This window comes from Pinus tabuliformis, chromosome 7, assembly GCF_031772625.1.
Source record: "Pinus tabuliformis cultivar Carrire ecotype Pingquan chromosome 7, CPIR1, whole genome shotgun sequence".
Taxonomy (NCBI): Eukaryota; Viridiplantae; Streptophyta; class Pinopsida; order Pinales; family Pinaceae; genus Pinus; species Pinus tabuliformis.
In genome coordinates, this window is record NC_142293.1 from 1976373677 (window position 1) to 1976395532 (window position 21856).

Below are 21856 nucleotides of genomic sequence, written 5' to 3' on the forward strand. Positions count from 1 at the left end.
TCTTCATCGGATACTCCCGTTGGTTTAGTACCCAGATCTACTATGATCCACTGATCTTTATCCACCAACAGATCCTCCATCTTGAGTTTCCACAACTCATAACTCTGACCATTAAATTTCTCGATCTCTATCTTTCCACTGCTCGCCATCTTCATTCACCACTAGAATCGATCTCGCAAATCTCCCACTGAACAGGGTGTTCCACAGGCCCGAGCGAAACCCCTAAGCAACAAAGGCGTCCCCTTGAAGCCAAAACGTCTCTGATACCAAATGTAGGTTTTAACCTCGTACAGAAATTACCTGCATACGAATTCTAAAACACAGAAAATAAACAATGCGAGAGCATAATACATAAAACACATATACACAGAGATTTTCCCACTGGATCCCAAAACCGGGACTACCAGCTTGATTTTTCATTATGTTCCTTTCAATATTACAATACATATTTATACATGCAGAAGCATCCAATACTGTGGACCAAAAACCATCGCGTCCAAAACCATGGACCCAAAACCATCGCATCCAAAAACATGTGCAAAAATCATGCACAAAACCATAGGTGGGTCTGCCGAACCTAACATAGGTTCCAAAACCAAAATTTTCTAGGGCACTACCCCGGACCCCATAAAGTGGAGTTACGGGTACACCTCTAACCCTCTGTGACCCCCCCCTCTAATCTCCCTGTTAACTACGTGGGCTCGTCGTGGAAAGAATATAACACAACCCAACAATGTATCCTGCAGAAGGGCAGCCAAGTTTAGGCCAAGTCCCTTGATTCTGCCCACTGTAGCTCTGTCCTCCTCGAATTCCACTCTTAGTGCTCCTTTCGACAACACTATGGTGTTGGCCATTCTTGCATGCAGTAGTTGCTCCGTTGCTGATGTACCCATGGCACCGTAGGCAACTATTGTTCCTTTCTGTGGGGCCTGCACCTAAATTTCTTGCAGCTGTGCTCGTAGGGCCCCCAACACATTCTGTTGCTCCATCATAGCTTCCTGGAGCAGTTCCCAAGTGACCTCGTGAACTGTGTCGCCAATGTCATAGAGGTAACCCTCTGTCAATGCAAAGGGCTCAATGTCTAATTTCGAAGCTTTGGCCTTCTTTCGTGGGCTAGACCGCTCATTGACATGTGGCCGTTTCAATTGAGTGGACATTGTGCTCGGGTCCGCGCCTTCTGTTGTATCTATCCCTGTCTTGTAGAAAAGTCCTAGCCTCCTTCCTCCTGTGTCGCAATGGCCCCTATTGCTTGTGTTGCTACTACTCTTTCAGCGGCCTTTGCCTGCTCTACGGATGCCTTTGCTACTTCGTAGGCAGTCCTTACCTTCACTGCCGCTTTTTTGTTGCGCGTCTGTTGGGCCAACTTTGTGACATGCAACTTGGTTGCATCCTTCTGCTTCTGTGATACGGTTTTATCCTTTTCTGCCAGATCTGGGGTGCACTACTCGGGAGGGCATGAGTCAAGCACGGAGAAGATGTCATCGTCAATTGCGATGAAAGGAAGCTTGGTCTAGTTTTGCACTGGATCCTTACCCGCCTTGATATACACATTGTGCATATCCACCTTGAAGTTTGCAAAGCTCCGCAGATTGTTGTCCACTATGGGGGATAGGTGCAGCCTTTTATTAATCCACATATGGATGCTCACCTCCATGAGCACCCAAAAGATCTTAGTCTCACGGATCCACGTGGCGTCCTTCGTAGCCCAGAGCGACACATGTTTTGCAGCCTCTGCCAAGTCCTGTTCAAGAGGAGGGAACTGAATGTCCTCAGGCAGTTCCCTTGTCACCGATAAGATGGACAAGAGAAACCACACATAGTGGAAGGTCTTGCTCTGCTCTTGAACTTCCTTGCAGTTGGTTAGGAATTCTTCACAGAGGAAGGTGGCCCAGTTGAATTGGACCCCCTCCATGCATTGTTCTGCCAGCGCAACGACCGGTGCTGGTACCTTGTCTCCGCGGAATTTTCTCATCACCTTCCTGGCCAACAGTTGGGTGGCTACGTGCACCCCTTTGTCTTTAATGCTACTAATTACATAGCCTCTCTTCTTCTTTTCCAATTTATACTTCTTCTTCATGGCCTCTGTGAGCGCCAAATCTCTGCTTTTTCCAGCTATCTCCACGGGGTCCCTTCCCTTACATGGAAGCCGAGAAATCCTGTGAATAAGCTCTGCCGTGATGGGAATAGGCTCCTTCGGCCATAAGTACCCATCATGCACCAGGCAAAGCAGTTGCCTGATGACAAAGATCGTGATAGGTGCACGATGAAAATGTGGAATCCATAAGAGGTGGAGTAGCCCAGCCTTCTCCACAACATGCAGCCATTTTTGCGGCTCTAGCGCTGTAACTGACCCCTCCGTGCTTTGTTTCATGAGGTTCTCCATTTGTAAATGGGAGAATTTTTTGCTGTTCACGAGGTCCCAGTCTTTAAATTTCATTGTGGGCATGCGGCCCAGAGCTAAGCCCTCAAACAAAATTCCATCTGGGAGGAGCGTGGTTTGGAGTGCGCTCTTAGCAGCATCCAACTCCTTCGCTACCTTAGCTTTACCTTCTCACAGAGGAACGTACTCAGGCAGTTTTGCTACAGCGCACACCGGCTGGATGTCTTCTTCCATTTATTCATTTGCCTCTATCTCCTCTACGAAATCTTGGAGGTCCTCCTCCTCATCATCGGTCTCAAGGTTGATAGCCTCTCCCTTTTCTTCCATGGAAAGTTTACCAAACCACAGATTTCATGGGGACATGTGGATTGGTCCCGCTACTTGTCTGTCCTTCTTGGACCTTGGTGTCTAGGGTGTAGGTTTTAACCCCATACAAAAATTACCCGCATACGAATTCTAAAACACATAAAATAAACAATGCCAGAGCATAACACATAAAACACATATACACAGAGATTTTCCCCTGGATCTCAAAACCGGAACTACCAGCTTGATTTTTCATTATGTTCCTCTCAATGTTATAATACATATTTATACATGCTGAAGCATCCAATACCATGGACCAAAAATCATCGCGTCCAATACCATGGACTTAAAACCACCGCATCCAAAAAACATGTGCGAAAATCGTGCACAAAACCATAGGCGGGTCTGCCCAACCTAACATAGGGTCCAAAACCAAAATTTTACGGGGCGCTACCCTAGACCCCATAAAGTGGGGTTACGGGTACACCTCAAACCCCCTAGGACCCCCCCTCTAACCCCTAGTTAACTACGTGGGCTAGTCATGGAAAGAATATAACACAACCCAACATTCTCCCACTTGTTGTTTTCTTTCCATAGGGGACCACAAGAGAGCTTAGTAATTTATCCAGCCCTGCAACACCCATTGTTTCTCTACACCAAGAGAACTTCTCAGAGCTCACAGATTTTTTCAATGCATCTGCAGTATTATTCAAAGTGTCCACCTTTACCAGCAACACCTTTTTGTCTTCTATCATATCCCTCACAAAGTGATATTGAACATCAATGTGCTTTGTCTTTGAATGATATGCAGGGTTCTTTGCTAAGAAAATTGCACTTTGGCTATCACAGTCTATCCTTATAGCCACCTGTACTAACCCCATACTTGAACACAATCTCTGCAACCAAACTGCTTCCTTGCTTGCATGAGTGGCTACCATTTATTCTACCTCTGTAGTTGATAGTGCCACTACAGATTGTTTCTTACTCATCCAACTGATTGCACCTCTAAATAGGTTAAACACATACTCACTTGTAGATCTTCTCTAATCAAGATCTCCAACCCAGTTTGCATCAACAAAGCCACGAATATCCAACACTGTGTCCAATCCCTGTCTTTCTTGGTAGCACAAACCATAATCACTAGTGCCACGCAAATACCTGAAAACCCGCTTCACTGTTGTCCAATGCTCCTTTCCTGGTTTTGACATAAACCTGCTCAATACTCCCACTGCATGTGCAATGTCTAGTCTAGTATAGACCATTGCATACATCAGGCTACTGACTACACTTGCATATGGAACACGGGACATGTCCTCTTCCTCTTCTTGTGTCTTGGGACACTGTTCAGTAGATAACCTCACACCTACAGGAATAGGAACCTTCACCGGTTTACTATCCTACATATTAAACCTTTGCAATATTGTCTCGACATACTTCCTCTAGCTTAACCAGAGCTTCCTCTTTGCCCGATCTCTTTTAATTTCCATGCCCAAAATATAGTTTGCAGCACCAATATCTTTCATGTTGAATTTGGAGGACAATTGCGTCTTCAAATCCTGGATAATTTCTTTGTCATTTCCAACTAGGAACATATCATCCACATACAATACCAAATAAATAACACGGTCACCAACTAATTTAAAATACACACAGTGATCTGATTTGTTTCTGGTGAAGCCAAGTCCCCATATAAATGTATCTGTTAACCCATACAGAGACTTCTTTAACTTGCATACCAGTTCTTTCTTACCCTTCACCGCAAAGCCTTCAGGTTGCTTCATGCATATTTCCTCTTCTATATCCCCATGAAGAAATGTTTTCTTCACATCCATCTATTCTACCTCAAAATCAAAAGCAGCAGTAACAAATAAAAGTAATCTAATAGAAGATACCTTGGAACCAGGAGAAAAAATATCACCAAAATCAATTCCCGGCACCTGGGAATAACCTTTTGCTACCAATCGATCTTTGTATTTCTCCACTTTTCCTTCTGCATTTGTCTTCTTCTTAAACACCCATTTTCTACCAATGGGTTTCCTTCCAGACGGCAACTCCACCAGATCCCAAGCCTCATTTTTGTGCAAAGATTCCATTTCATCAACCATGTCCTCTTTCCAGAGATTTCCATCCTCTGAATCCACTACTTCCTTCACAGTTCTGGGATCATCATCAGTAACAGAAAAAGAAAAATTTGAACAGAAAGAAAATGGACTATACCTTTCTGGCTGCCTTCTTTCTCGAACTGATCTTCTCACAGTCGTAGTTTGTGGCTCTTCATCTTCTGATTCCTCCTCTGTTGTAGAGTTTGATTCTTCCTCCTTAAGCTCAAACTCTGTCTTCTCAAGTTCCTTTGGTTGGACTTCATGTTTAATAACATCTTTTATCTCTCTGAACACCACATCTCAGCTATACACAACCTTCCGTGTGACTGGGTTCCAAAGCTTATAACCCTTTAAACCATCCTTATACCCAATAAAGATGCACTTTTCAGATTTACTATCCAACTTGGTTCGTTTCTCCTTTGGAACATGTACATATGCATCACATCCAAATACCCTCAAATGTGAAAGAGAGGGTTTCTTACCAATCCATACCTGTTGTGGAGTCTTATCCTCCAACGCCAATGAATGTGACCTATTGACCTGGTAACATGCAGTATCCACCGCCTCTGCCCAGAATTCCTGTCCTAACCCAGCACCACTAAGCATGCTTATTTCCCTTTCCATGAACGTCTTATTCATTCTTTCTGCAACTCCATTTTGCTGAGGTGTATATGGAGTAGTCTTCTGTCATGATATACCACACTTCTTACAGAATTCTTCAAATTCCTTGCTACAAAACTCTCCACCATTATCTATCCTCAGCACCTTTATCTTCTTCTCTGTCTGATTTTCCATGAGAGCCTTAAATTCTTTAAACCTGTCAAAGGCTTTAGATTTCTTCTTAAGGAAATATATCCATGTATTCCTTGAGAAGTCATCTATAAATGATACATAGTACATAGACTTACCCAGTGATGGAACCTTCACAGGTGCAAACACATTACTGTGCACAAGTATTAATATTTGTTTCTCCCTCTTACTACCAGAGGGGAAACTCACCTGATTCTACTTCCAATATACACAATTTTCATATAAATCAAAATCCAGAGAGCTATTACTCATACCTTATGTTGGAAATAATACCAAGAGCGGGGGGGGTGAACCGGTATTATTAGATCAATTATTTTTCATTTCACAATCAGATTTGTATACGCTACTTCAGTTAGTAAATACTACGTATATACGCAACTTCAATTAAGGAAACCAGTGTATATCAGCAGACTTGTAATTTTAATTATTCTTCAGATGTTGATCATTAATCTGTGCATCAAACCATATAAACAGTAACCGGGAACAATGAAATAGAATAGGCAATCACACATAAGAACACAAGATATAAGGTGGAAACCCAATGTGGGTGAAAACCACCTGCTGCAATTCGTTTCTATCTTCCTTTAATTAGAAACTTCTATTTACAATGTTTCTGTACTGGTGCAGTCTTATACCAGTATGCAAGCTACTACTTGCAGAAGGCTACAACCTTCTCTCGTTCTCCAGCTTCTCCTGGAAGGGAGCTACAACCCCCTTAGCTCTTGTACTAGCTGAGGTACTAGTACGTAGGTGCTGACCTACAAAAGGCTACAACCTTCTCTTTTCTTCCAAGGACCACGTTTCATAAATTTTCAGACTGGATCCATGAATAACATCAATAAAACATCAAATATATTAGCATCAACCAATCTCCTTTGCACCAACCAAACTGAATCAAATAATCACTTTTCTAAATGTTGTACCCAGAAAATAGTAACAGTAACGAGACACCAATTCTAAACCTAGAACACTGCAGCAATAAACAGAAGTAGCTAAAACATATTTCAAGAGATGTATGCTACTTCCATGTGTACAACCTGCATGCATATGCTTCTGAATTAAGGCCAACTAGCATATACGTTGTTTTGACTTACTGAACCAGCATGTATACGCACCTCTGATGTGTCGAATCTGCGTACAGATCTATAAAAGATAATTCACTCTTTCAAATATTCAGACATCAGTTATACCCAGATTATCAGATATATAGATCAAGTCATGCGCCAAACAGATCAAAAACACACAAAGATACTACTATTCAAGACTTGATATTTGACCCATCAATAGAACTTATCCATCTTCTTGCACTCAGGTTCCTCCTTGATTCAGACTCAGCTATGCACCATAAACCAATCACCAGTATTCCAGATCTTGCTCTTCATAAGATATTCAATACTTGAGTCAATACCTTTGCCAAATGATCTCCTCCTTTTTATAGTCTTAGGCCTTACTCAAACCATGGTCCAAAACCATAGAGAACCAATACTAGGGACCCAATACCTGGGTTCAATACTTTGGATGCAATACCAAGGTCCAAAACCATAGGTCCAAATACCATGGACCCAAAAATAATCTTTCCCACATGTACGCGCTTTTCTGTGCATGAAAGTGCATGTATACGCATACGCGACTTTTGACCATCAATACCGCGTGTATACGCGACCTAGTTAAGAGGAACCTGTGTATATGTATTTTTCTTCCATTTTGAGAGCTTGAACTGTGATCTGCCATCTGAGTGAGTTTCCATCAAGGACAACACTTGTGCCATAGTGCCAAACCTGTGTCATAATGCCAACACCTTCTACCATACCTTTACCATGAAGTATTCAAAGGCCCTTCTCTCCAATATGTCCAAGCCTTTGATACCACAACATGGTCTTCTCTCCAGAGACCACTAGATTTTCTGCTCCACTTTCAGGAACCACAGAACTGTTGCACCCATCAATAACAATGCTACCTTGCAGCTTGTATAGAGTTCCAATTCAAACTCCCCACATCAATAACAATGCTCCCCGAACCATTTTGTAGGTATCCTTCTCGAACACTTTTTTTACACCTACATCATCCAACTTGCTTACAGAAATTATATTTCTGGCTAATGTAGGAATATGCAGAACACCCGGAAGTGTTCTAACCCTTCCACCTTGCAACTTCAACTTTACTTTTCTGTGACCAATGATTCTAGTCTTCCTATCATCCCCTTAGAAGACATCACCACCATCATATTTCTCATACTCGCAGAACCACTCTCTATGGGGAGTGAAGTGAAAGGATGCACCTGAGTCAATAAACCATGCTTGATTATCTACATGTGTACTTGAAGAAGCCAAGTACACATCCCCACCTTCATCTGAGGTGGTTTTTGCCTCTGCAGAAGGAGCATCATCAGATCCCTTTCCTTTACCAGGAGCTTTATATTTACAGTCCCTTTTGAAGTGCCCTTCCTTTCCGCATTTCTAGCACACCACCTTTACAAGGTTTCCTGGAGATTTAGATCTCCCTCTCAATTTAGATCTCCCACTCGATGACTTATTTTTGTTTTTTCTCTGGGACCGTCCTTGTATAAACAAGGCATCACCATTCTGGCTCTCCATATTTTTCCATCTCATCTCCTCCATCAGCAAGGCTAAGACTATTTCATCAAACTGCAAGGCAGTTGCATTTATACCTATTGCAATAACCAGACTATCCCATGAATCTGGTAGAGAACACAACAAACTGATGCACTTATCTTCATCTGAAATTTTAATATCAACAGATGCTAACTGACTTACCACGGTATTAAATGTGTTCAGACGCTCTCTCACCAAGTCTCCATCTTTCATCCTCAGGTCATACAACTTTTTTCGCAAGAAAAGTTTATTCACCAGAGACTTAGATTGGTACAAAGTCCCTAACTTGTCCCACAAAGCCTTCGTTGTAGCTTCCCCTTATACAATCAGCAATACTGAATCTGAGACACACAATCGTATTGTGCTCTTTGCCTTCCGATACAACTTCTTCCATTCTTCATCGGACACTCCCATTGGTTTAGTACCCGGATCTACAGTGATCCACTGATCTTTATCCACCAACAGATCCTCCATCTTGAGTTTCCACAACTCAAAACTCTGACCATTAAATTTCTCGATCTCTATCTTTCCACTACTCGCCATCTTCTTTCACCACTAGAATCAATCTCGTAGATCTCCCACTGAACAGGGTCTACCACAAGCCCAAGTGAAACCCCTCAGCAACCAAGGCATCTCCGTGAAGCCAAAACAACTCTAATACCAAATGTAGGTTTTAACCCCGTACAGAAATTACCTGCATACAAATTCTAAAACACATAAAATAAGCAATGTGAGAGCATAACACATAAAACACATATACACAGAGATTTTCCCCTGGATCCCAAACTAGGACTACCAGCTTGATTTTTCATTATGTTCCTTTCAATGTTATAATACATATTTATGCATGCCGAAGCATCCAATAACATGGACCGAAAACCATTGCGTCCAATAGCATGGAACATAAACCATCGCATCCAAAAAACATGTGCGAAAATCATGCACAAAACCATAGGTGGGTCTGCCCAACATAACATAGGGTCCAAAACCCAAATTTTCTGGGGTGCTGCCCCGGACCCCATAAAGTGGGGTTACGAGTACACCTCAAACCCCCTGCGACCCCCCCCGCTCTAACCCACGGTTAACTACATGGGCTAGTCATGGAAAGAATATAACACAACCCAACATGTGGTGATTTCGGAATTTCCAGCGCATCCCCCTCCTGCACTGTAGGGCTCTGTGTGGCTTCCTCGATGGTAATATCTACAAAACCCACACCTCTCCTGGTAGTTTTCATCTTGTATGAACTGTCTGTGGTTGCTCACGAACTTGGGGGCTCAAATACCGGTTGGCGCTCAACACTCTGTACTCTTCATAATGGCTCAAATCTCAAATCACCAAGTGTTGTCTCGTGGCTAGTCTTTGGGGTTGTATAGCGTATTTTGAATTTGAATTTGACCATTCCCCCCATTTCTGAGTCATTAATGCATCCTTGGTGGCAGATCATCCCAAATCTAGCTCTTAATTCGTGACTTAATTGCCCGCCGCTTGCTTCCTTTTGCCTTAAACTGGACATCTTGTCATGAATAGTGACGTCAATGGTTACTTCCTAGCCTACCCCTATGGCAGTGCAACCCCCCTGTGTGGGTGTGAACCTTGTACCATGCTAATTCTGTGTACACCTCCCTCACCGCGTAGTTCCAAAACAGACTCTTTTAGAATCCCGCACTCTCTTTCAACTGTCTAGAGTGCTGAGACTATGCTCCCTATGGCTAGTCAGGTGGTCGCCCCACCTGTGCGAGACTACAGCTCACCTTCTAGCATAGCCCATGGACACTCCTCACTTGCCCTTGTGACTGTCAAAGCCGTGCGTTCTCCCTTATGCGGTGTTCCCCCCTGGTTACTACGTTCGATAAGGTGCAGTCTCAGCCATGGTAATAGAATCATAAGTTCTCAGTGACAATCTTCCATTGCAATTGTATGACCATCCGTATCTTGCCTTTTCATCCTCGGTTCATCAACAAGATATGCTTGTACGACCCTATTTTCCAGTCTTTTGATCTCAGCGTCCATCAACATGCTTTTCTTCCTTAATCATACTCGATCTTCTTCGAGTTCAAGATGTCTAAGGTTCCCTCGTTGAATGGCTTCTCGAATCCTTATATGGTCATCCTCGCGTAGTTGTGTGATTCCTTCAGCTGGGTCTTCGCGCACTGCCATAACTACGGGAGCTATTACGTGTGGATTCCTTTTTGGATTCCCTTCAGAAATCTTGGGTTCTACTCTATTTCGCACCTTTGGAATCATCTTTGCACTCTTGTTTTTGCACATGGTCCTATAAGCCTATCGAACCACTGGCATGTGTAGTTCCCAATCAGTTTGTTTTGTTTGGTAAACCTTGTCCAGTACTCCGTGCACCCTATCGAATACTTCGTCATGTAGAATTGGTAACGCGCACCGCCCTTCCTACTGCTGTGGTTTGTTCTGATTCTCTAGGCTGTGCGATTGTACGGACTGTACAGAATATGCCTGTACCCATCAAGAAAGGTGGGTGCGCATGTTGTTCCACTCCAGCTGATTGGCTTTTGTTTGAAGTGGGGGTTTTCCAAAACATAGGCACATCATCCTTCTGCATCCACGCCAGTCTTCAAAATTTCCCTGATCCGTACCCCACCATTGAGCGGGTGTTGCGTGCAGTGCCCACTTCAGCGCATCGAACTGCTGTTGTTCTGGTACTGCACTTTCAAATTTGCTCAGAAATTCATCGACTACTAACAATCCATCATATGTCGGCAACTCCCTTGCCTTTGTTTTTACGCAACAAAATGACCTAATCATGATGTTGTAGTTCAGCGTTGTTACTTCATGCAGCCGATTCTGCCATTGCTCTATCTCTTCGTCTGAATCCAAAGTGCAGGAGCTTTCATGCTCCCACGAAATTTCACCCAATCCTCTCCTTGTGTATTTATCTTATAGATACAGTCGAGATTGTCATCACTATCATCGTCGCACACTGGTTCAGTGTATCGCGTTCCCTTAGCTGGGTCCAGTGGTACTACAACGCATAGTGGCTTTTTCTCAAAGGTCATTTTGTGCTTCTTCAAATTTATGACCCTGTTTATATTAGTAACCTAGTCTATTCCTAGTAGTGCGAGATAGGGATTGTTGTCATTGACAGTCTCTATCACTTCAAAATCTTCCTGTGCACTCGCACCTTCAATATCGACTGTCACTCTTTACAATCTTCCCATGGGCAAAATCTTCTGCTGGTTCGCCATTCGTAACTGAATAGGGGACCATTGTAACGCGGGCCTGCCCATGCATTTTGTTGTGGAGGTAAATCCCCTCTACAGATAGAGACGATCCCTACTAGCCCAGACCGGGTCTAGCAACAATCAAACAATGCTATCACGCAAGTTCCTAATTGAAAATTAAAGGTGGATGATGAGAACCTACTTGGATTCCAACGCTAATATTCGTAGAAGAGACGTCGCTCTCGTTCCTTTGCTTCGGCTGGTCACGATCCCCACGATCTCCGTGATTGGACACCTGCACATGCAAAGAACAACACAAATACAAGCATAAAATCCAATAGATGCAATTATATATCAGTCAGAAAAGATATAACTCAACATCAATCATTACAAAGGACAATGAGAGTGGAACCATAATGATAGTCATCTATTATTGATAAATAACAAAGAAGAATACAACCATAGTTCTGACGTCAAATCCTCCTTTGGCTGGGTGATCAGCTACACAAGTCTTGCAAAGCTTGTTGGGATGGGAAACAAGCCTCTCTCTCTTTGGTGACAAGAATCTCCTCACTTAGATTTGGCCTTATGGATGCAAAGAAGGCTCTTGCAACTTCAATCTCTTGAACTCCTGGAATTCTCACTATCACTAGCACTCTGCTAGAACTAACTTGCTCAAGGTATAGAGACAAGCTTTTATAGATAGAGGGGAAGGAGATAAGATCAATCACAATTTCCATGGGATTGGCTTTATCACTTAGAAGCTTCCATGAAAGGTGGCAAACCACTGCCCTTCTATGGAGATTCGAAGCCAAAACCATCCTAGCTCAACATAGATTCAGTTGATGAATGGGTTAGGGAGAACCTTCAAAAGTTTGTTTGTTAAAAACTTTACCCAACTCAGTTGGCGCGAGTACGACTCTGAGACAGAGCACTAATGGCACGCCCTCTTTAGAGGATTTCCCCCATTAGCGTGAGCAGTACACTGTGGAACCGCGCCAATGCAAAAAGAGGTCTTTTTATGGGTATTCTGCAGGAAATGTCTTCAGGGCATATGAAGCTCATACTTAGGGGAATATAATGCAAGTGGTTTCAGGTCATGTCACTTCTCACAGGTCCCGGAATGAGTCCTCCAGTGTGTGGGAGAGGGGTAACAGGGACGGTGAAAAATTACTGTGTAACAGATGCCCCCTAAAGCATGAGGCCCGAGAGAGAGAGAGGAGTGAAATGCTTTACAAGAACATGCGTAACTCAAAACACTGCCGCCGAAGAACCTACGTAAAGAAGTACAACTGATATCTCAAGTACATGATATATGTGGTATGGGTGTAGCCATCCATAACAGAGCACACAAGAATCTAGATCCAAGGTATGGGCGCAGCCATCCAGCGAGGATCGATAAATAGACTCAGGCATGGTTGCAGCCATCCAGTGAATGAGTCATGAAATGATCATAATAAGCCACAAATCACAACCTGGATTCCAACAGACAAAATCCAGGGTCTTGTGCTCCATCTCGACCTGAACAGAGTACAAGTTCAGGCATGTGAATACATGAGTTGGAGTCGAACATGCATGAACATCGTCTGATTACCAGCCAATAGTGAAAACTATTAACAGACGCGAGAGGTACCACCAATAATGACAATGGCCCTCAAGGTACTATAGGTACAATCTATGGCGTGCGAATGAGTGAGCTGGTGTCGAACACCCGTAGAATCATTCGATCGGAGGCCAATGATGAAAACCTCTCGTCGAACATGAAGAACCTGCCATTGAGGCATGCAGGCTCCAAGGCACCGGAAGGGAGTCTCTAGATCAGCTTCCTGGATAATGAGCTGAAGTCGACAGGAAGTGACCTTGATCAAAGGTGGGCCATAGTGTTTCCCACATCATTGACACGAGACAGAGGAAGAATGTTGTGGTGAATCAGAATTATGTGAGGTATCAGAGGGAGGTTGTAATTCTGCAGAGGTCAACTTCTCTTGAACATATCAGCGGCACGACAGTGGACTTGGCAGTATTTGACATTAAATGATCAAGGGTCATGGTGACAAGGCAATGAGCAGATGAGAGGTCAAACAGGATAACCCAAACCCACGAAGGCTAGTGTAAAACAAGATGAGAGGTTCCCACCCAGACACGAATGCAGACAAGTGCCATGTTCAAAAGCGACATACTGCCGACATGACAATAATTATGGGTCCATTTTCCCCACCATTTCTGGCAAGTACCCCAGTTATTTTTAACAAGCTTGATGGGGATAGCATATGCTTGTGAGGCGTCATTCCGACGGGATCCAATGTCATCAGGTTTTAACGAGCCTGACAAAGGAAGAACTCGGCGTCTTTTCATGTTTAGAGAGTTTGAAAAGACAGCAGAAAAGAAAACTCCAGGGGTGTCCTTTTTCGTAAAGTTGTGTCTTGCGAGCCCAAAAAAGTATAAAACAATGCTCGAAAGAACCGCCCGATCATTACGACCGAGGATTACTTTTCATATGTAGTGACATCGACTTGAAAAAGTAAAAAAGCGATCGATATCACGTCGTTTCGTAACCATTAACGAACCTGAAATGACAAGGGTCCGACGATCTTTTCATTTTTTACACGGTCAGAAAAGAGTTTAAAGACGACCACCTCTTATTTACATTTAACGAGTCAAGAGGGATAAATCGACGATCTTTTCATGTTTAGCGAGTCAGAAAAGAGCTGAAAGATGACTCCACAGTGACTTTTTCATGTATTTACCGAGTCCAAAAAAGTATAAAATACAACTCGTTTCACCATCGAAGTCGCGTAAAAGACCTGTCGCTGCACAAGAAGTAAGCGTAAAATCCATTTTCGGCCAAAAATATAGTAAAATATTCAAAAAATAACATTTTAAACCTAAACATAAGTCAAAAAGTTTATAAATATGGTGAAAATGGTAAAAAATAGAATTACTTTTACTTTTTACCTCTTTGAATAGTAGCAGTGGTCTGTTTGGGGAGCGAACTTCAGACGGTGATTACGGCCAATCCGTGCAACCATTCGGGATTTCGTCGGTTCCAGGTAAGAGGCGCTTTCCTTAGCTCCATTTCTATACATTTTTTTCGCATTTTGGCTTCCTGATTGAGCCTCTGCAAGGAGGATTTCAAAATTTAGGGCCGCACCCATTGGCGCGGGTATCCAGCATGGACCCGTGCTAATGGGGTGATTTTCCTAAAGGGGTCGCGCTATTGGCGCGACTGTTTTAGAAACAGTCGCGCCAACCGCGCAACCTAATTTTTACGTTGAAATTTCCCATCGCATTTGAAATTTGTCTGGATTGTAAGCTTACCAGTGTTCTAATAATGATTTATTCATCCTTGTGGGTGCAGGAAAACAAGAAAAATGGTGGTGGAATGGAAAGAAAGGGAACATGATGCCGTAGATGCCTTGGCTATAGAGGACGAGGGATGCATGAACGCCTTAAGAGACTGTGGTCTCAAAAAATTCTTCCTCACATCTTACCTGCGAGCTCAACCCGAGCTATTGCAGTTCATAGTTGATGCTTGGGATGTTGATGACCAAGTATTCCGCTTACGGGATCAAACATTAGAGATGGACGTGTCCGATGTGTATTTCATCACTGGGTTATCATGGAGAGGGGCGAGTCCCATTTTGACCGGAAGTAGACCTTTCGAGGAGAAGATGGGTGAAGTGATGGCCCGAGTGTGTCCAGGGGCACAATTTGGGAAAAACAGTGCCAAGGTGGATATCGCCACTGTTCGGGACTTGGTTCTCAAGGTGATACTATTCACCATCACTCGTGCAGCCGGGGTATAGGCGCCCCATGAGGCAAGCAAGAATCATCTGCTACTAGCGACAGAATGCCTCAGCCCCACCATTTTTGACTGGGCTACAGTGGTGACCACCAATATCAAAAGGCAGCTTACAAAGTGTAAGCGAGGAGGAGTGAAACAGTTCGGGTATGGCTCAATTGTGGTTTCGTTCTTCTTGGAACGATTACCCATTTTTTAGATTCAGGGAGCTATAGTGGCCGATCCATTGCCACGAGAGCCTAGGATGGCTCGCTGGGTAGCACTGATGCCCAGAGGAGGAGGGGCCCAACAGATGTCCTGGCGGCCCGAGTTCTTTATATGGCTCCGCCGTCAGCTAATTATGGTGGAGGATTGGCCATACGCGGGGACTAATTTCACCGGGGATCCAGATCTCCCACTGCCAGAGGGAGAGGAGTGGGACGAGGAGCTGGGTATGATCTCTTTGTTTTTTGATGTTTTATGTATTTTTTTTTGTTTTTGTCAATACATGCACGTTCTGATGACAGTTTTATATATATGCAGATGTTGGCCCAGAGCGACAAGCTGGCTTGTCTCTTGTAGCGCGGAGGGTCTAGCCCGCAGCTGACCCTCAAGTAGAGGGTGCCGTGGGGGAAGAGTTGGTTTAGAATCTCGAGGGACTCACTCGAGGGATTCCGGGTTACGCTAGACTGGTGGATGTTCCCTTTGCATACCAGAGGCACACAGTGGGGGTGCCGAGTCGTATCCATCGTCTGTTGAGATGATTGGTGTGCGCGGTGACGTGCTATCATGAGCACCACCGCGATTAGACTTCCAGGCTTCTTTTATGCATATTTTTGAGAGACATGTCGTCTCCAGATGTATCAGGATGAACATGTATTATTTTTTGAACTATATGATGCACGTGGTGCAAACATTATGACACACATATATATATATACATATGCCTATGGTTTATTATTGTGCTTTTATGTGCTTGCTTGTATGATGTTTTGATCATAAATTACGCAAATGTCTATCTAATACATGATTAGCCAATGCATCAGATAATGTGTTTAATCGTCGTGGAATATGCTGATATGTGATAAAGTCAAAATTCCTTTCTAACAATTTAACACGTAAGTACAACCTTAAAATGTGACGGTCTCTGACGGAATATCACCCATTGAGCTGATGGACAACAAGTTGAGAGTCTAGGTTAACAACCAATGTACGAATGTTGAGATTAATCGTCTTGGCTAATAATTCAATAACAACACTATATTCAGCAACATTGTTTGTAGTACAACCTAAACACACACCTTGAAGATCTATCAACTCACCGTGAGGATCGTAGATCACCCACGTCGCAGAGGACAAATTGCGAGTGCTGCGGCAGGCACCATCAGTGAAACCAACATAAGGTGCGCCTGACATCTGCATAAGAAGCAAAAACACAATAAGGGGCAATCACGCCTTCACACCAAGCCAAAAACATGAAAACACACACACGCATGTATAAATCGAAGTGCATGAAATCATGCATAGTACTTTTTCAAGTACAGCCCATTGCGGGGCTTATCAAGAGGATTACCTTCGTAGTCAACTAGCTCATATGCCCCCTTCTGCAACACTTTCTTTACAATATAAGGGCCTAGCCACATGGGCTCGAGTTTGCCTGCCCCCAGCTTGTCATTCGCTTGGTCGTATAGCAGGACTAGATCTCCCTCAACAAAGGAACGAGGATGGATGGTATGGTCGAAGTGAGTTTTAACTCTCTTCTTTTGAGCTTCGATAGCTAGAGAGGCTAGGTGACAGGTCTCGTCTAGCTGTTCTAGGTAAAGAAGTCGTTCCTCTACTGGAGTAGTGTTGGGAAGCAACTCGACGGCTATTTTTGACGAAGGGATTTCACATTCTATAGGAAGGGTAGCCTCCAGTCTGTAAACTAGTTGAAATGGAGTGAAACCGGTGGCATCCTTCACAGAGGTTCGGTAGGCCCACAAGGCAGGAAACAACATCAGATGCCAATTAGACTTATGCATGTCAACAGTACGTTGAAGCATCGTAACCAAAATCTTGTTAACGGCTTCAACTTGGCCGTTGGACTGAGGATAGTACGGGGTCGAACTATCATGCCGTAAGCCTAGTTGGGTTGTCAGTTCGGTCATCATGTGATTACGGAAATGCTTTCCGTGATCCGTGATGATGGCCTACGGAACTCCGAACCGTGTAATAACATGGTTGAACAAAAACTGCGCCGTTGTGTGACCGTCTTCAGTTAATGTGGGCATTGCCTCAGCCCATTTTGTAAAGTAATCGATGGCAATGATAATAAACGCATGCCCCCCGGCCGAGCGAGGCTTACAGGTCGTATAATCAATGCCCCATTTTGCAAAAGGGCCAACGGTGACTACAGGGTGCAGCGGAGCTGGTGGCACACGCATCTTCCGCTGGTATATCTGGCACGCATGACACGAACGGACGGTGAGAATGCAATCCTTAAAAATAGAGGGCCAGAAATAACCAGCGCGAAGTATTTTTTGAGTTGTGGCATATCCAGACATGTGACCACCACAGGTGCCAGAGTGGCAATCATTCAGGACTCTCTCAGCTTCCTCGAGGGTTAGACATTGGTGGAGGACGGAGTCAACGCCGAGATGGTACAGGTTGTCCCCGATGATACGGTAGGGTTGAGATTGATGACGGATCTGCCGTTGAGCATCTTTGGATATAGCGGGGCGGAAAGAGGACGTATGCAAGTATACAATAATATCCCCGTACTAGGGGTCGAGGGTGCTGATCAGAAAAAGAGTTTCGTCCGGGATATGATCCTCTGAAAGAGAGGGTACAAAAGGAGATGGCAAAGAGCAGAGTAACTCAGCAAAGACCAAGGACTTCTTAGACTTGGCAGCAGTGAATTCCAAGTCAAACTCTTGGAGGATGACAATCCACTTTGAGTATTTTCCCCCCAACAACTAACGTGACAAAATGTACGTCATCGGGTTGCAATCAGAAATCACGGTCGTGGTGCGCAACAAGATATAATGCCGGAAGCGTTGGACGGCACAAACAGCGGCCAATGCCAACTTCTCAACGTAAGCATATCGAGTTTCCATATCCAAGAGGTTGCGGCTGAGGTAATATATGACATGCTCATTGTCATCATTGTCGTCTTGCATAAGAACCATGCCGATAGTGGTATCGGCAGCGGCCAGATACAGAGTATAATCACGGTGGTAATTCGGAGGTCGCAATAATGGAGCAGAAACAAGGAGACCCTTGAGATGCTCGAAAGACTCTTGAGCAATAGCATCCCAATGAAAGGGTGTATCTTGCTTCAATAATCGTGTAAAACCTTTAGCCACCTCAGCATAGTTCGGAACGAATCGTCTTAGAAAATTTGCTTTGCCCTGCAAGCTCTGCAACTGATGCAAAGAAGCAGGGGGAGGAAGATTCAGAATAGCCTCGACTTTGAGGGGATCGAGACGAATGCCCTCTCGAGAGACGATAAACCCGAGTAGTCGGCCTGATTCAACGTAGAAGACACATTTATGAGGATTTAGCCTAATACGGTAGTGTCAACAGCGGAGAAAGATTTCATGAAGATGGGAAGGATGGTCTTGACGTTTGACTGAATGAGCTGGAAGATCATCCAGATACGGTTGTACAATGTGACGGATGTCATGAAAAGCATAAGACATTGCACGTTGGAAGGTAGCATCATCATTCTTCAAACCAAAAGGGAGCTTCTTGTAAGCAAAAGTGCCCCAAGGACAGATAAAGGCCGTCTTATGCTGATCAGTGGGCACAATATTGATTTGGTTATACCCAGAAAAACCGTCCATAAACGAATAGATTTCGCTTCCTGCACACTCATCAATGAGCTGATCGATGAAGGGTGTGGGGAAGTTATCCTTAGGACAGGCGCGGTTAATGTCACGGTAATCAACACAGACTCGAATGGTACCCTGCTTTTTGTTCACAAGGACTATATTAGAAACCCAATCCATAAGTGGAATGGGGTAAATGAAACCAGCCTTGAGAAGCTTTTCAACTTCTGCTTTAATGGCTGCAGCCTTTCGGGGGTGCACGAGGCGTAGGCGTTGACGAACAGGCTTAGCACCCGAATACGTAGGTATCTCATGCACCACTATGCTAGGGTCAATGCCGGGCATCTCTTCGTAGGACCAAGCGAAGACATCACGAAATTCGCGAAAAAGATTGGTGTAGAGCTGAACTTCCTCTAGAGTACAAGTGACTCCAATGTGAATATGCTCGACAATCCCTGGTTTCACAGAGATGTCGATGGGTTGGGTCTGCGTAATATTTCCCATATTGCCTTCAGAAGACACTTGATAAACTTGAATAGGTGTTTGAAGGGGCTGAAATGGGATGCAAGAAGTAAACTGTTCAAGACAGGCGATCATTTCCTAACGGGCAGGGAGGAACGAGGAATGGTGGTGGTAATCAGACCAAGGAGGTTCCTCAAGAGACATGGTCTCTATAATGGCTTCATCGGAAGGAAATATTTCCTTTAATGGATCCGAAGTAACATCATCTCCAAGCCAAGGGGAATGAACATACGAGTCGAGAACACTTCTCGGAGGAGCAGGTTCGGGAGGGGGAGCCGATGCAGCAATGATTTCAATGTAGTTGAGCTCGGCAGGACTCAACGGCATCATATCGCCCCAAGATTCTATCTGATTAGCGGGAGGAAGGACCCACGGATCAGAGCGCACGGAAATCATATTAATAGGAGTGAGATTAGGAGGTGGGAGGGAAAAGACACCCATTAGGGCGGGATCTTTAAAGAGTCCGGCTCCCACACTCTCACATGATTTGGAGGTATGCTCCACGAAAGGCACGTTGCCTTCGGAAGAGGAGGCGAAGAAGGAGAGCTGGTCCACGGTGACAATCTTCCCCTGATGAGGGAAACGAATGACACGGAAAAGAGAGGAAGCCACGGCTTGCATGGCGTATGTCCAGCTACGTCCGAGGAGGAGGTTGTAGGTAAGATTAGCATCGACAACTTCGACCTCCACTTCGACCGTCTTCCCTTCCAAATAGATGGGAAACCATTGGAAAAAACCATAAGGACGGGACTCTCTTCCATTAAAGGCTTCCAATGTTGTAGGAGACTGGCTCAGCGTCGGAGAACCAATAGCTTTCCAACAGGCAATAGACATGATGCAAGTCGAAGCACCTTCATCAATGACTGTACGATGAATCGTTTTAGTATTGATAATGACCTGTATGAGGAAAGTGATTTGGTGAGGCAGTCTCGGCGTATGGCCCTCGAGGTCAAAAGAAATCAGATCCGAGTCAGCTGGGTTTATGCCACTGATGGCCGATAGCAAGGACTTCCTCTGGGAGGGGCAGCTCTGGAGCACTTCTAGGGTAGACATAGCAGACGGAGCCTAAGCTAAGTCCTCAACAATGATGTAGTGCTGGGCAGCACGAGCATTACGGTTGTAAGAAGACTTCCGGAGTACACCTTTTGGAGGGGGTCGGATAGTTGTCTCAGTGCTGGGTCTCTCGATGTGGAGTGGACCAGAACTGGATGGAGGAGCGCTGGAGGAGACCTCAGGCTCTTTCCCGGCATGAGACGGATATTCTTTTGCTCGAGTAGTGATGTGGACGGGAATCGTCCCAGCCATAAATACTTGAGAGCCGAATGAAGAAGAGGGTTGTGATGGATCTGCCACCATTTGAGTTTGCTGTGAAGGGAAAGGTTCTTTAAGCACAGCGGGAGTCCCAGGAGCACCTTTCAACAATCGACTAACTTCGGACCGCCTGGGGCAGTCTTTAGTATAGTGATCCTCGTCACAGATAAGACAAGGATACTTAGGTTTACGTTTGGCTCCTTCCTCGGGTGGAGGTTTAGGGGAGTCCTGTCTGGGCTGTTCAGATTTATTCTTGGCTTTCCCTTTCTTTTTCCCTTTGGAGGATTTATCTGCCGTGGTGGACAGGACGACATTAACCTCGGAAGTGTTTCTAGAATTAGATTGACCCTAGGAAGTATTTTCGCTAGAAGCATTTGGTTTTTGCTTCCCAGGGTTCGCGGATGATTTCTTTGAAGATGCGTTTACAGAGCCAATAACACCGTCAACAGATGGCTTTGGCGGAGCTTTGGATGTTCCGGGTCTCGGGGTGTCTGGAAAATAATCATATAAAGTACCTGACTAAGAATAAACTAAGTCGAGGTACTGAGCACGCGCGATAGCTTGCTCTTCAGTTACACAAGCTCCCATAGCAATGTCTCGCGCGATCGCAGGGACAAAGGAGGTTGTAAACCAATCGGTCAGGAGCTGATCAGGAATCCAGAACTTGATCAAACGACGACGCCGTCTCCATTCATGTATATGATCTGATATATGCGTGGCCGTGTCCTATTTGAGAGACATAAGGAGATGCGTCCCCGTCTCGTACCGAATGGGTAACTGGAAATGAGTTAGGAATGCCATAGCCAATGAGTTGAAATCTTGAAATGTTCCGTGATTCAACTCAATATACCACTTAGCAGCCGAGCCGATGAGAGTCCTTTGGAAGAGGCAGAGCCGGATGGAATCATCAAGCCATGAGTTGGATGAGCACCAAAGGTGATAGGTCATGACATGGGCTTAAGGGTCCTCGCCAGCTTTGCCATCGAATTTCAGGCAATCACCAGGTATCTTTGTCGGAACTGGTGGCCA

The 21856-nt window shown here is 44.5% G+C and overlaps 1 pseudogene; it reads left to right on the forward strand.

Annotated features, from left to right (window-relative positions):
• Positions 1 to 14844: 14844 nt before the first annotated feature.
• The window catches only part of LOC149256390 (uncharacterized), an 85789-nt pseudogene continuing 78777 nt past the window's right edge, over positions 14845 to 21856 (forward strand).